General features: G+C 47.6%; 1 pseudogene; it reads left to right on the top strand.

Moving 5' to 3' along the window:
- The first annotated feature begins 8,621 nt into the window (after nucleotides 1-8,621).
- LOC148092849 (PRELI domain containing protein 3B pseudogene) lies at nucleotides 8,622-9,121 on the top strand (annotated as a pseudogene).
- The last annotated feature ends 5,470 nt before the right edge of the window (nucleotides 9,122-14,591 follow it).

Raw genomic sequence — 14,591 nt, 5'->3', positions numbered from 1 at the left:
GGAAAGAAGCCAGAGAGGAAATAGTACATGCTATATAGTTCCATTTATAAGTAGTTCAAAAAAGACAAAACTAATCTGCTCTGATAAAGGCTGGGAGAGCAGTTACCTTTGGGAGCAGTGACTTGGAAGGGTACAAGGGGAGGCTGTGGGGTGCTAGTTATGTTATATTTCTAAGTCTGGCTTTCTGGCCACACAACTGTGTTCACTTGCAAAAATTAATTTAAATTATTCATTTCAATATGTTATTTTCTTTATATAATAGTTAATAAAAAGATTTTTCTGAAATAGGACATTTGAGGATAGACATATAGATCAATGAAATGAAATTGCATGTTCAGATATGAATCCTAAATTTCACAGTCAATTGATATTTGACAAAGAGGCCAAGCCAGTTCTATGGGGCAAAGAATAGTCTTTTCAATCAATGGTGGTGGGACAACTATATAGTCATATGCAATAAATGAAGTTGGATCTTTACCTCACACCACACACAAAATTTAACTCAAAAGCGGTCATAGTTTTAAATGTAAAAGCTAAAACTAAAACAGTCTGAAGAAAACATAAGAACAAGTCTGTGATTTTGTATTAGGCCATGATATCTGAGCTATAATACCAAAAGCACAAGCAATGAAAGAGAAAATTGATAAATTGAACTTCATCAAAATTCAAAACTTGTTTTTCAAATATGTTTTTATTTCCCTTAGAGAAAGAGGAAGGGAGGGGGGCGGGGAAGAGAGAAAGAAACATCAATTGGCTACCTCCACCATGCATCCTGACCAGGGACTGAACCTGAAACTTGGACACGTGCCCAGACCAAGAATCGAACTGGTGATCCCTCAGTGCCCAACTCAACCAACTGAGCCACACTAGCCAGGGCAAAATTCAAAACTTTTGTGCTCCAAAGGACACCATCAAGAAAAGACAACCCAAAGGTCTAAACTGGGAGAAAACATTTGTGAATCATGTATCTGATAAGAGTCTTGCACCCAGAATATATAAAGAAATCACATCTCAACAATAAGACAACTCAATTTTAAATGTGCAAGTGACTTGAATAGACATTTTTCCAAAGAAGATCTACAAGTGGCTAAATAAACACAGGAAAAGATCTTCAGCATCATTAGCCATGAGGGAAAAGCAAATCAACGCCAGATGAGATACCGCTTCACACCTACTAGGATGGCTACACATCAAAAAGACAAGCGTTGGTGACGACACAGAGAAACGGGACCCTCATACACTGCTGGGAGAAATGTAAAATGGTGCAGCCACTTTGGGAAACAGTTTGGCAGTTCCTCAAAATGTCAAATATATAAATTTACACCACATTAGCCAGCAATTTCACTCCTAGGTATGTACCCTAGACCAAAAAAAAACCACACATGTTCACACAAAAACTTGCACATAAATGTTTATGTCAGCAATATTTATAATAGTAAAAAAGTAGAAACAACCCAAGAATCTACCAATGATAAACAGATAAGGAAACGTCACACATTACACAGTGGAATATTATTCAGCCATGAAAGGAATGGCGAGGTGACTGCACCTTGGTTGACTATAACATAGGAGAACTCTAAAACATTGTGCTCAGTAAAGAAGTTAGTCATCGCCCGGCCAGGCGTGGCTCAGCCGTTGAGCATGGACCTAGGACCCAGGAGATCGGGATTTGATTCCCGGTCAGGGCACATGCCCGGGGTGCGGGCTCGATCCTCAGTTCAGGGCGTGCAGGAGGCAGCCGATCAATGACTCATCATTGATATCTCTCTCTCTCTCTCTCTCACCCTCGCCCCTCCTCTCTCTGAAATCAATAAAGATATAAATTTTAAAAAAAGAGAGAAACAAGATGGTGGCGTAGGTAACCGCTGCACCCCCGCCTCCCACAACCACATCAAAATTACAACTAAAATACAAAACCACCATCACTCAGAGCCTCCTGAGATCTGGCTGCACAGAAGCCCCACAACCCAAGACAGTAGGAGGGGTGGAGACGCGGGCGGATCGGGGCTGAATCCTGGGGACTCGGCCGCGGGCCCACACCTGGTGCCACGGGGTACACCCAGGGGGACATCTCGGCAGCGGAGGTTTCCCGGAGGAGCAAGAGGTCCCAGCCCCACAGTAGGGCCCCAGCCCAGGGCTCCAGGACCGGGAAGAGACGTCCCCACAAATCCCGGCTGTGAAACCAGTGGGGACAGTCCCTGAGGGTCGCGGAGGCTGCGGGAGCCCCAGCAGCCCCTCTAAAGGGCCCGGCGCGGACTCACTCGGACGCTCCCTCTGAGCCCAGCGCCGGGCAGCGGCCTGAAAGGACCCGGGACACTCGGGGAGGGACTAACCTGCCTGAGATCCGGGCGAGAGCTGGAGGGCGGCTTCCTCCCAGGCAGAAGGGCTGGCGGAGGCCATGGCTCCTGTGGCGAGTCCTCCCCGCACACAGCCGGCAGGCAGGCGCCATATTTGAGTCGCCAGCACCTGACTCACACCTTTGGCCCCGCCCCGTGATTCCCGGAGGCCCCGCCCTCCCCACCTGCAGCTCATCCAGGCCATTTCCAGGGGCTTTTCTGTGCAAGTGGCCTCTCGAGCCTCATGCTTAGGACTTTCCTAAAATCTCTCAAAGCAGCAGTGGGCCCCGTAGGGCTTCATAAGCGGCCCTGGGCCTGGCACTAGCGGCAGCTGCATTGCCTCATAGCTTGGCCTCTCCTGGGCACCTCCAAGCCCAGCACAAGTAGCAGCCACTACAGTTTGCTGAGTAGCTCATGCTGGGTGGCCCTGGGCAAGGCACTGGCAACAGGCTGACTTTACACCTCCCAGGGGGCCCCAGAGACAGTGCACCTGGTGCTCAGACTCGACCACGCTGGATTACAACCTACCACATCCACGAGTGACACTCAACGGGTGCACTTGGTGAACACCAAAGCCCCACTGAAGTAAATCCTGCTCCATAGGGGTGTCTCCAGCACAGCAGCTCTCTGACTGTAGCTGCAGCTGGTCCTCACAGCCAATTGGCAGGGGGGTCAATTCGTCCCAGTGACACCAACAGCAACCAAGGCTCAACTATAACAGGACAGTGCACACAGCCCACACAGGGGAGCACCTAGAAGGCCCAGCTCAGGGGACTGGGGAGGCTGAGCCACTGGACCCTACAGGACACCTACTACCACAAAGCCACTCTACAAATTCCAGGAGACATAGCAGCTCTACCTAATACACAGAAACAAACACCTGGAAGCACTCAAAATATGGAGGCAAAGAAACATGTCACAAAGGAAAGAACAGAAGAAATCTCTAGAAAAGGAACTAAATGAAATAGACCCAAGCAAGCTAACAGATACAGAGTTCAGAATTTTGTTTATAAGGATGTGTAAGCAGACTATTAGGGAAATAATTGAGAAAATCAATAACATAATAAAGTACCAATTTGAAGTGAAGGCAACAGGAACTGAAATGAAGAATAATTTACAGAGAATCAACAGTAGAGTAGAGGATGCTGAGAATCAAATCAGCAATTTGGTACATGAGGAAACAAAAAACACCCAACCAGAAGAGCAAAAAGGAAAAAGAATTGAGAAATATGAAGATAGCATAAGGAGCCTCTGGGACAACTTCAAGAGGCCCAACATGTGTATTATTGGGGTGCCAGAAGGAAAGAGAGCAACAAATTAAAAACCTATTTGAAAAAATAATGACAGAAAACTTCCCCTACCTGGGGAAAGAAAACGACTTACAAGTCCAGGAAGCACAGAGGATCCCAAACAAGAAGAACCCAAAGAGGCCCACAGCAAGACACATCATAATTAAAATGCCAAAGGTTAAAAACCAAAGAGAGAATCTTAAAAGCAGCAAGAGAAAAGCAATTAGTGACCTACAAGGGAGCACCCATACGACTGTCAGCTGATTTCTCAACAGAAACCTTGCAGGCCAGAAGGGAGAGGCAAGAAATATTCAAAGTGATGAAAAACATGGAACTACAACCAAGATTGCTCTACGCAGCAAAGCTATCATTTAGAACTGAAGGTCAGATAAAGAGCTTCTCAGACAAGGAAAAGCTAAAGGAGTTCATCACCACCAGACCAGCACTACAGAAAATGTTGAAGGGTTTTCTTTAAGAAGAAGCTAATGAATAAGAGAATCTGATGAACTAAATAGATCCAGCCTGGCTGGACATGGCTCAGCGGTTGAGCATCGACCTAGGATCCAGGAGATTGGGGTTTGATTCCCAGTCAGGGCACATGCCCGGGTTGTGGGCTAGGCAGCCGATCAATGACTCTCTCATCATTGATGTTTCTATCTCTCTCTCTCCCCCTTCCTTTCCTCTCTCTGAAATCAATAAAGATATGTTTAAAAAAAAAAAAAAAAAGATCCAGAGACATTGACACATGCAACAATCATATTTCAGAGGAAAGAGGGAAGGGGGGGGTTGAGGGTGGGAAGAGATTAACCAAAGAAGTTATATGCATATATGCATAACCCATGGACACAGTTAATAACGGGGTGAAGGCCTGGGGAGGGGATGGGAGCGAAGTGGAGGGGATCGATTGGGGGGAAAAATGGGACACCTGTACTATTCTCAACAATAAAGATAAATTAAAAAAAAAAAAGTCATAAAGGACCACATATTGTATGATCCCATTTATATAAAATGACCAGAACAGGCAAATCTATAGAGGCAGAAAATACATTGGTGGTTGCCTAGGGCTGGGGGAAGGAAAGGATAGGTGGGAGGGGGATCTGAAGAGTGGCCGCTAGTGAGTACAAGCTTTCTTTGGGGTTGATGAAAATATTCTGAAGTTAGACTCTGGTGATGGTTACATACTCTGCACAGATATTAAAGAGAATTTAAATAGGTAAACTTTCTGGAATAAATTATATCTCAATAAAGCTGTTTATAAAGATAGCTACTTATAAGTAGTACTGAAACGGTTCATTCGAAAGGGGTCATAGTAAAATTATAAGAATCTGATAGACTTGCAGGGACAAACAGTCTCTTTCTCAAACCAGAACATTTTGAGAGGCATAAGTGCACCTAGGAGAGGGAAGTGGTGAAAATTTCATCACCACCCCCCTCACCAGCATAACCAACACAGTTCCTTAAAGAGACACTCATCTGTGGCCTGTTTCGCACCCTGAAACCAGATGCTCCCCTACATGATCCAGTCCCTTCACCTCTAATTAGCGTTTGTTTTGCATGAGATCATAACCTCAAGAAGGGACGCAACAGGCCCCTTCCTCTCCCGAGGACACCCAAGTTCGTCGCACTCTTTCCCTCCTCCCAGTGCCGCCTGCATGGCTGAGCCCCACCCGCAGACAGGAGCAGGGAGCACACAGGTTCCCCTCTGCAGCAGCCCAGGAAGCCGCATTGTGCGAGAACTAATGGGACTTGACTGGGAGACAGATTGGGAGCCTGACCAGCAAAACAAAAGTGGCAGGTGAGCAACCTGCCTGACTGCCACTTATCAGTAAGACGGGTGCATTAACTCGGCAATTAACCCCGGGGGCGGGCGGTGCACCTGCGCTGGCTGAGGGGACCCACCTGTCCTGCAGAAAATAGAACCCCCCTTGCTGTTGGCTGGTTCTCAGGCCAGTCTCGGCTCAGGATGTGCCCATCACACCGAGGTGTGTGAGTGTGCATTCTGAGTCATTTCCGAACGTGAATCCAGGTCAGAATAACAGCGGGTGGATCCAGAGCCTGAATTTCTAGGCAATGAAAAGGCAGAAAGTTATGGGCACCTGGCTGTAATCAGGGCTTAAGGTAATTTGCAGCTGCCCGGCAGTTGGCATGTGAAACAAAAAGCCAGTTTGGAATCTTCCATAGAATGAGATTTCCCATTTCAGAAAAGGAAAGGTGCCCTGTGGAAAACACTCTGCTCCTGCAGCGCTCTGGGTCACTGTGCCCCGCACGCTAGGCTGAGGGTGCGGGCTGAGGGCGAGAATGAACTGAGGATGGACCGCACCACGGCCCCCTGCTTGCCCTCCACATGGAGATCTGTGCAAACAGCTCCCATGCCAACCTGCAGGCCACATCTGGGCTGCTCGTGTCTCGCTTCTCCCTGGAAATCCTCAGAGAGATTCTTGATAGTGTTACTCACATGGAGCTGGCTACTAAATAAATAATTCAAAACCATTCCACCCCTTCCATTTTTTCTTTGTATCTGTCTTGTGAGTCATCTTTTGGTCTGAGAAAGAAATTTAATCGGTCCTTTGATTGAAAGGTATCTTTGGGGGGGGGGGAGAGGGAGGGGTTAAGACAGGCTGGTGAGGGGCAAGCTGCCCGGGAGCTGGGCTGGGAGGAGAGAGCCTCGCAGCCGGGAATCGTGCACATTCCGTTAACAGACACCTGCTTAGAAAGGCCAACTTCTTGTGATGTCTGGCTTGTCATTTTCTACCAGAAGAAAATAGTATTCCCTCGCTGAGCTTATTTTCTCATTTTAAAATAACTACAGCCCACAACCTATTTCCAAAAATATTAGGACTACAACAATACAGTAAGTGCTTTAGGCTCCTTCCAACAACAGTGAAACAATCACCACAGGAAAAAAATGCTTCAAGCTGTATTTGAAGTTTAATAGTTACGCAGCTGGCGCATGTTTTTAACCCGATGTGTCCGCACACTTTAAAGGTGTGGTATTGAAGCGTGCAGGTCCTGATTCCTAATCTCACCTAGGTCCATGCTTTGCCATTGCTCTCTCTCCTCCTCACTCCTGACTCACCAGCTGTGAAAATTTAATTACCAAATTGCAAAAGTGATCATTTCATCCATGCAAATGTCTTGCCATGCATTTCATATTTTAGAGCATCAATAAACATTCTGAGTGCAACCCAAAAAAGGGTGCTTATAAGATTATAGTCAGCATTGAGGAATCAGGCAAGGAATGACCAAAAATTAAGTTTGTTATTAAGTTACAGCATGGGACACTGTGTATGTGCAGCTCAGAACTGCAGGAAATGGCTTTCCCTGAGACACTACCGGATAGAATTTAATGCAAGATGCCAGAGAGGTACAGGCTTGTAAGAAGGCCTCTGTCCACACTGACGGAGGCAGCATTTCCCTGGGGCTTCTGCACCTGAACCTTTGTCACCCGCCACCCCCCTTCCACCTGAGCCCCGCATCACCCTGCGAACCTCCACCCATTCCTTTCAGCCCCAGAAACAGGGACACCTCCCCCCCACCATCTTGCTATTAAGTCAAATCCAGAGAGCCCCCTGCTACAGCAGAGGAGGTTCAGACTTAAAAAGAAGCCTCACACTGTCACCAGGTACCTTAGATGCTTCTTTAATCTTTGACTCAAAACCCACTTGAAAATAGCTTCAGAGCTTCAGCATCTAATGTCACATTGGAAATGCAGTTCACATGGCGAGAGAGAGAAAGGGTCACATAGAAAGCATATGACAGATTTCCCAACTGACCACCTCTGTCGCTAGATATTTTAGCTCACAATCAACATAGCATTGAATAGATTGCATTTAAATAGTGCATTAGGTTTGCAACATGCTTTCCCATGTATCAGCTATTGAAAACTTCACAGTGATCCTGGAGGTCATTTAGAAGCTTGTTTTCAGGTGAGGAAATAGATTCAGAGAAGGTAAGCAAGCTAAAGTCTTACATCTAGTAAATTGGTTCCATTGGGGCGGGGTGGGGGGGCTCCCTTCCACCCTTCCCTCTGCTGTCATCTGTTTACTACATCGGTGTAGGCTCCCTGGGTAGGCAGGGGAGTGAGAGGAGAGGAGGCCAGCCCTCACCCATGAGTCTTGAGGGGTGAAGGAAAGGATGACTGTAGAGCTGAGCACTGTTCCACCACCTCCCTGACCCCAAAGAGTGCCCTTTAAGAGTCTACGACAGGATAGCCTAGTTTTGAAGTCTTTCTGAAAGACTCCAGGACTCTACTGTGTCCTTTAGCAAAAAGTGAATGCTGCCCCAGCAGGCCATTGGTCCTTGTTTGCACAGCACTCATTCATTCATTCATTCATTCACTCATTCATTCATTCACTCATTCATTCATTCATTCATTGTCTGCCCCTCCTCACTAGGATATAAGCCCCATAAAGGGCAGGAATTTTGTCTGTACTTGATATCAGCCTCTGAGTATTAATCCCAGCACTTGATACGGTGTCTTGCATGTTGTAAGCTCTGAATAAAAGTGTGTTGAGTAAGTGCACAGTTCCTATGAGGCTCCCCTGTTGTGACTAAGTTATCTCACCACCTTGTGTGTTTAAGACCATGGGCAAAGTCCCCAGAAGGACAGGAAGATGGTGCGGGCGGGAGCTGCCCAGAGGGGGTCCTCTCTGTCCCGGGGGCCGTACTAATGCGGGGGGCCGGATAGTAGCTCAGTGCCAACAATCATCTTTCAAAACACTGAAAACGGGGAAGGGTTAATTATAGTGTAACTTAGTATTTCTTTTTTTAATCCCTAGATAGACTTTTGAGACACAACTGTCGATTTTGATATTAAAGCAAATGTGTATCATAATTTACAACTAAGATCCCTAAAGGAAACGGGTACTACCAGATATTGATTACACCTCTGTACTAAATGCCTAATGAATAACAGATTATTCTTCACCAGAATAACACACAGCTTTAGCTCTTTGTGCCTTTGCTCTGCCCGGACACCACGCAGGCCGCAGGCACCATGAAGAGCTGGACTTGGGAGCACGTCTTTGAGCACCCATGGGAGACTGTTACGGCAGCTGCGATGCAGAAACACTGGAGCCCTGCGAACCAAGCATGGCTGGAGCTGATGTGCTGGACAGACATCTAGAACCTTCTGGAAAGCTGCACAGCCACGGCTTCTCAGCGGAGTGGGGACTGCCTTCTGCTGTGAAACCTCTGACTGGTGTGGCAGGAACCAAAACATGTGCAAGACCATTTGGTAGTTAACCCTGTAGAGAAAACAATGGAACTTAAATCCACTAATAGTTCCCTTACAAATATGGTTTCAACAGATGAGAGACTTACATACAAATCACATCCTCAGGACCCAGTAAAAGCTGTTTTGGCTCAGGGTGCGGTAATCACTGCGAAAGGAGTCAGCCTCCGTGGTGATCTCGGAGGGCTGACGGCAAGTAAGGCAGCTCAGATGCTAACAGGGGCCGAGAAGCGACGGACTGGGTAGCACAGATTAGATGCTGAGACTGAGAATGGACGGCTTCAGCAGTGGGGAGAACAGGGACACCGACGGCAGCAGCAGCATTTGCAGAGAAAGGAAGGAGGTTGGCCTACAACACCCAGCCCCTGGGTCTCTGCCAACTGGCGGTATACCTGTCTGCTATTTCAAGAATACAACCATATATTAGTAGAATTTTTTTAATAAGCTGAAGAAAGGCTATGTGACTTGTCAAAACAAGGAGGTACAGGGTTTCTAAATAAAAAGGAACATCTGAAATCATTAGCGTTGTTTGAAATGACTGTCTGGTTTTGAAGATTTCAGTATTTATGTGAAATTTTAACAATTTTTGAAAAGTGCCTGGAAATTGGTGTTAGCGTATCAAATCTCCTTCAGGGACAATTGTAAAGCTTGTCATGCATTGGAACTCTACCTGACTTGGACCAACCCCAGGACGGTGCAGGGCCACCTCCAAATAGACTCAGTTGTCCTGCTGAGGGAAACTTCAAAGGGGAACTCACTTTCTAAGGAGAAATTGTATCGTTTTAAAAGATATAAATTCGTATAAAATAACATACTCTGCTATAAACCACCACTAAAAACCACAGTGTTTTAATTTGGTACTTAAATGACATATTTGGAGTGAAAATTAATGTAATAAAGAGTAATTATTGATTCGCCAAAGTTTTGTAACGTAGTGAAGGTGTTACCTTCCTTGGATCTGTGCTTTATGAGTCAGTGTGCTGTATCATGGGCTGGTTATGCTAACTGAAAAAATAAAGTCATCACCAGAATTTTGCAGCACTCTAAACTTAAAAAAAATCACACAGCCTTAAACAACAAAGTCCAAATCTTGGGGGTCTAGGAATAGTCTGGAGCTGCCTGCACAGGGGACTTGGCTTCTCTATGTCTGATTCCCCAGCAGTTACAACGGAAGGCAGGAAAGACTGAGGGGAAGAAGCGGGGAGAGGCAAGAAAAGGCAGAGATGACGGAGTTGGTTAGGAAGGAGGTGTTTTATGTGATGGGCACATTTTTTTTAACCTAATAGTTAAACACACAAAAATAGGCCTGGTTCTGTAAGGTGTTTGATAATTACCAAAAAAACCCCCCTGGATATCAGAAGCCTTATTTCAACAATGTTTAGAGAATATATTGTTTGGTGTGATCTCAGGTTTTAAGTATAAAATGTAGTATATTTATTTACATATTTAGAAAATACTTCTAGGAGTTCTCTGGTAGGCAAAGTCAAAGGTCCCCTCATGCCTGGTCCCTTGAGGCAGCAGTGTCCTGGAGGTGGCTGGACTCCCAGGGGCAGAGCGTGCCAATGGTGCATCAGTTCCCAACTCCCAGCCCAGAGGCATGACCTTGGTAGGTTGGAATTGGCCACGGTAAGAGTATCTGTATCACAGAAATGGATAAACAATCAGGGCTTTTTAATTTTTTTCAGAATTCTGAGGCTAAACATTTACCAGTGTACCACTGACTAAGGGGTCCTTTTAACAATAGAAGTATACAGTGGTGGCCACCTGTGGAGAAGAGGGTGTAACTGGCCCTGTCTTGTGGGCTTAGCTACCTGGAAAGTAGGACTGGAGGACTGTGGAGATGAGCAGATCTACAGCATAAGGTGCCCAAGCTCCTTCGGGGTAAGAAGGTGCCCTGCTCCACCCTGCTTACTGAAATTCACAGTAGGGAGATTTGTTAGGAGAATTGTGGGGTGATCTCAAGCAAAACCTAGCTTAGCAAAGGGCAACAGGTCATGACATAAAATTACCCTGAGGAAAAAGGGTAGTTTAGACTGATCCAGACTCAACCCAAAGGCCTTGAGGGTTCGGGAGGGGGCTATACACCCCCCAGCTGTGTCATTCCTCAGAGGTTTCGTGCCTTGGGAATCCATGACTATGACCTTGAAGCTAACATGTGAAACGCCTTTGAAATGTCTCAGACTATGGAAGCCATCAGTCCAATAGCACAGGACAGTCTTCAAGAGCAATACTAGGAGGCAGCGAGTGGCAGAGGAGTGGCGAGTCCCTGGTGCTGCGCGTGCCTGGCAGAACTGAACCGCTGTCCCAGGTAAACTCCTGCAGCTTTTCAACAAAGAAAGGGAAGGGGGTAGCCCTTCAGGATTCACGAGGGAGACACTGGGCTTCATGTTAACGGGGTACTGTGGGTGCTCAGGCCGTCTCATGACAAGCAGGGACCGTTCTATATGTAGATATGGAAGAAAATATATTCCAATAGTAAGAATGATTATCATGAAGATGTTGGTATCTCGGATGACTTGCTTTACACTGTTTTCTATAGTTATTTAAGAAAAGTAAGGCCTAAGCCCTTATGTTTTATTATTGTATCAAAAACATTCAAGTTCCTCCCAATGGCAGGAAGCTGCTCCCAGACCCAGAGGGTTGGTACTTTCAGGCTAATGGGGGAATCACCTGGACTGCACCCCCCAGTTCTGTCCATCGCAGGGTCTGCCCCATGTGAGGCCCTGGGGCTCTGCTATGGGACAAGTGTGGGCATGGGAAGGTGATGGGCTGTCACGGCCTCAGCAGGACTGAGAAGAGAAACTGAGTCACAGCCAGGACCACAGATGCCAGCACCAGCAACACCGAGAAGGTCACCTACCCTAGCTGCTCCCAGCAAGGCCCTGGCACTGTATTAACCGAGTGGGACTGCAGCTGATCTCTTACCTTTTTCTTAAGATGTTCTTAAAAAATAAGAGGCAAAAACAAGATTAGCCAACAGGCAACAAGTAAAATCTCCTCTGGCTATTATTTAAAGTAGGAACTCCAGTCAAGATGAGGCTTCTGTGCTATTTTTCCTTGTTGAGTGTTTGAGGGGGGTTGTTTTTGGTGGGTATGAGGCAGGGTGAGGAGGGGGATACTTTTCTTCTAACATTAAGCTGACTCTAGAGAGATGTGTCTCCAACTCCTGAGAGCAGGAGGAATGCCTGATGCCCGCAGCTCCACCTGCCTGTCTGCCCACCCCCGTCAGTGACAAGCTCCTCTGCCAGACAGAGGGGAGGGCAGGAGCCACTCAAGCTCAGACTTCAATATCTCCCTCTCCACGTGCTAACATGGGATCAATGAGATCTAAATTGAAATATGTGGTTGAACGGCTTTCTGAAAAAGGCCTGCAGAAGTTAAAGGCTCCAGGGGAAGGGTGGGGTGGGGCGAGGGCACTCCTGTGGATGGCGATGGTGCCCCTCACCCTTTGCACAGAGGCAGCAGAGAAGAGAACGGATTGTGCTGCTGATGGACGGGAAGTGGGGTTCGAGGAGAGGGGTTCTCCAGAAAGCAGAGTCTGGAGGTGAAAGCCTCTGCACTCCTTCTCTATTAGGGACGGCTGCTCCACGGGCAGAAGAGGGGGGTGAAAAGCAAGGAGGAAGGGTGCCCTGCGGGGTGCAGCACGTGGAGGGCGCTGACGGGCCTCACCCCCTCCCAGAGGCCACTGAAAACACGCCTCGGGGTCACTCAGCCTGGAGGGAAAGCGCTGAAAGCGAGTCCAACAGCTCTCGTCTCAGGTTGGAGGTCCACCCCCCAGGGTGTGGGTGCCCGGCCCTTCCTGCTGAGCATCTGTGTGCACCGGGTGGGGCTCCACGACCTCCCACGCTCACGTCACCAGGGAAGCCCCAGCGCGGAGGCAAGAGGCCTCGCACAGGCCCGAAGCTGGGTGCTGTCGGAAGGCACCTGCATGGAGCTGGCAGTGGCTGTGGGTGTCTGATCGCAGCCACTGGACTTGGAGCCCTGGGCTCACCTTCACTGGCCAACTCCTACAGATGCTTCAGAAATCAGACCAGGCGCTCCTCCTCCAGGAGGCCTTCTCTGACCAGCCACTTCTCCACCCTTCCACTAAACTGATCCACTTAATGCGCACACTGACAAGTTGTTCCAGCCAGAAAGTTCTTAGAGTCTGTAAGATAAATTACTACTAAGTACACTAAAAAGTCAACACTCCACATGTTGATTTAACACAGCACGAACATATACCCAAGATAGGCTCTGCGGTGATTTTTAAACTCTTGTTCACTGTGGCAGAAGTTGATAGTGATCCTCAAATACTCATTTCCCGCCTTCTACAGTAATATGGTGATACTAATAGTTTTTATCTGGGCGCAGGGCCTCCCAGAATGCATTTCTCAGGCTCTCTTACAACAAGGTGTAGCCATATCACCCAGTTCTGACCAACAGTATGTGAGTGGAGTACAAATACCAGGTGGGGCCCTTAACAGGAAAGAGTGAGGGCTCCCCTAATTCTTTTCTCCCCTCCCACTGGCTTGAAAGTGGGTGGACAAGAGCAGCACCTTCCGGGTGGAAGAACAGACATAGGAGCCTGGGGCCCTTCCCGGGCTCCTCTCTCCCAGCCCTGAACGCTGGCTCCCGACTAGGTGAGGAAGTGGCACACATCACACATTCTCTGCCTACATGAAAAAACTGTATTGACTGTCTGATGTACTTAGGACTTCCAAGGTTCTAGGAACCCAGACTAGGGATCTGGAGAGAGAAAATATAGTCCCTACCGAAAAGAAGCTGTTAGCCTAGTAAAGAGGGGGGCTATTAAAAAATTACACACACACACACACACACACATACACACACACAAGTGCTGACAGAATTAACTACAGGTGCCACCTGACTGCATGTGAGAGGGCTTCCTGAAGGAGGTGACGTCCACACTGACTTCTAAATAAGCCAAAGGAGTTGATGAGGTACAAAGAGCAAAAGGAACAGCATCAACAAAGACGGAAAGGCAGGAGAGAGCGTGGTGCTTCCAGGGGAGAGGCAGTGCAGCCTGTGGTCAGGCTGCGTGGGTTCAAACCTTAGTGTCACACTTACTGGCTATAGGGGAATTACTCAGGCGAGTTACTTAAGCTCTCTGTGTCGACTTCCTCGAGTTGTCATTAGGACTAAATGAGAGAACCCATGTAAAATCCTTAGCACAGCACTTGACTCGCAATGTTATAGCAGAGTAAAAGCCAAGAAAATTCCAGGACAAGTGGAATAGGGAAACTGAGACAGAATTAAACAGCAGTTTGCAGCCACCTAGTCAATCCTGTCTTCCCTAAACAGGGACACTTAAGAGTAAGTGGTTTGTACTTCTCCTCCCCAACCAGAGGGTAGATAGCTTATGTCACCCTACTCAGGGAGACAGGTAGCAGAAATCCAGTTAGTGCCATTTGCCAACCGCACCCAAGGACAGACAAGTTAAGAGAATAAATTTTATTTTGGTACATGGGCATAAAGCTGATGACTATTCTATTGATCTGCACCCAAGACCTCCCCTAAACGCCCAGCCTTTAAAAGCCCTGAAAATGAAGGTCCCAATGCGCTCTCCCTCCAGGGAGCATGCCCCTGCCATCTTCCCCCTTCTTCCATCTAAGGGACCCCATGAGACTTGCAACCAGGGGAGCAATCAACGGGCAGAGGCAGCTCAGTCCCAGGGCACCCTCCCTCCAGGGAGCACCCCGTGCCATTCCCTTCCCCCCTCCTTCCCCCCCA

The sequence above is a fragment of the Miniopterus natalensis genome, chromosome 6 (assembly GCF_054644295.1).
Source record: "Miniopterus natalensis isolate mMinNat1 chromosome 6, mMinNat1.hap1, whole genome shotgun sequence".
NCBI lineage: Eukaryota > Metazoa > Chordata > Mammalia > Chiroptera > Miniopteridae > Miniopterus > Miniopterus natalensis.
Note: the sequence above shows the minus strand (reverse complement) of the source record. Positions and strands in the feature narration are given on the sequence as shown.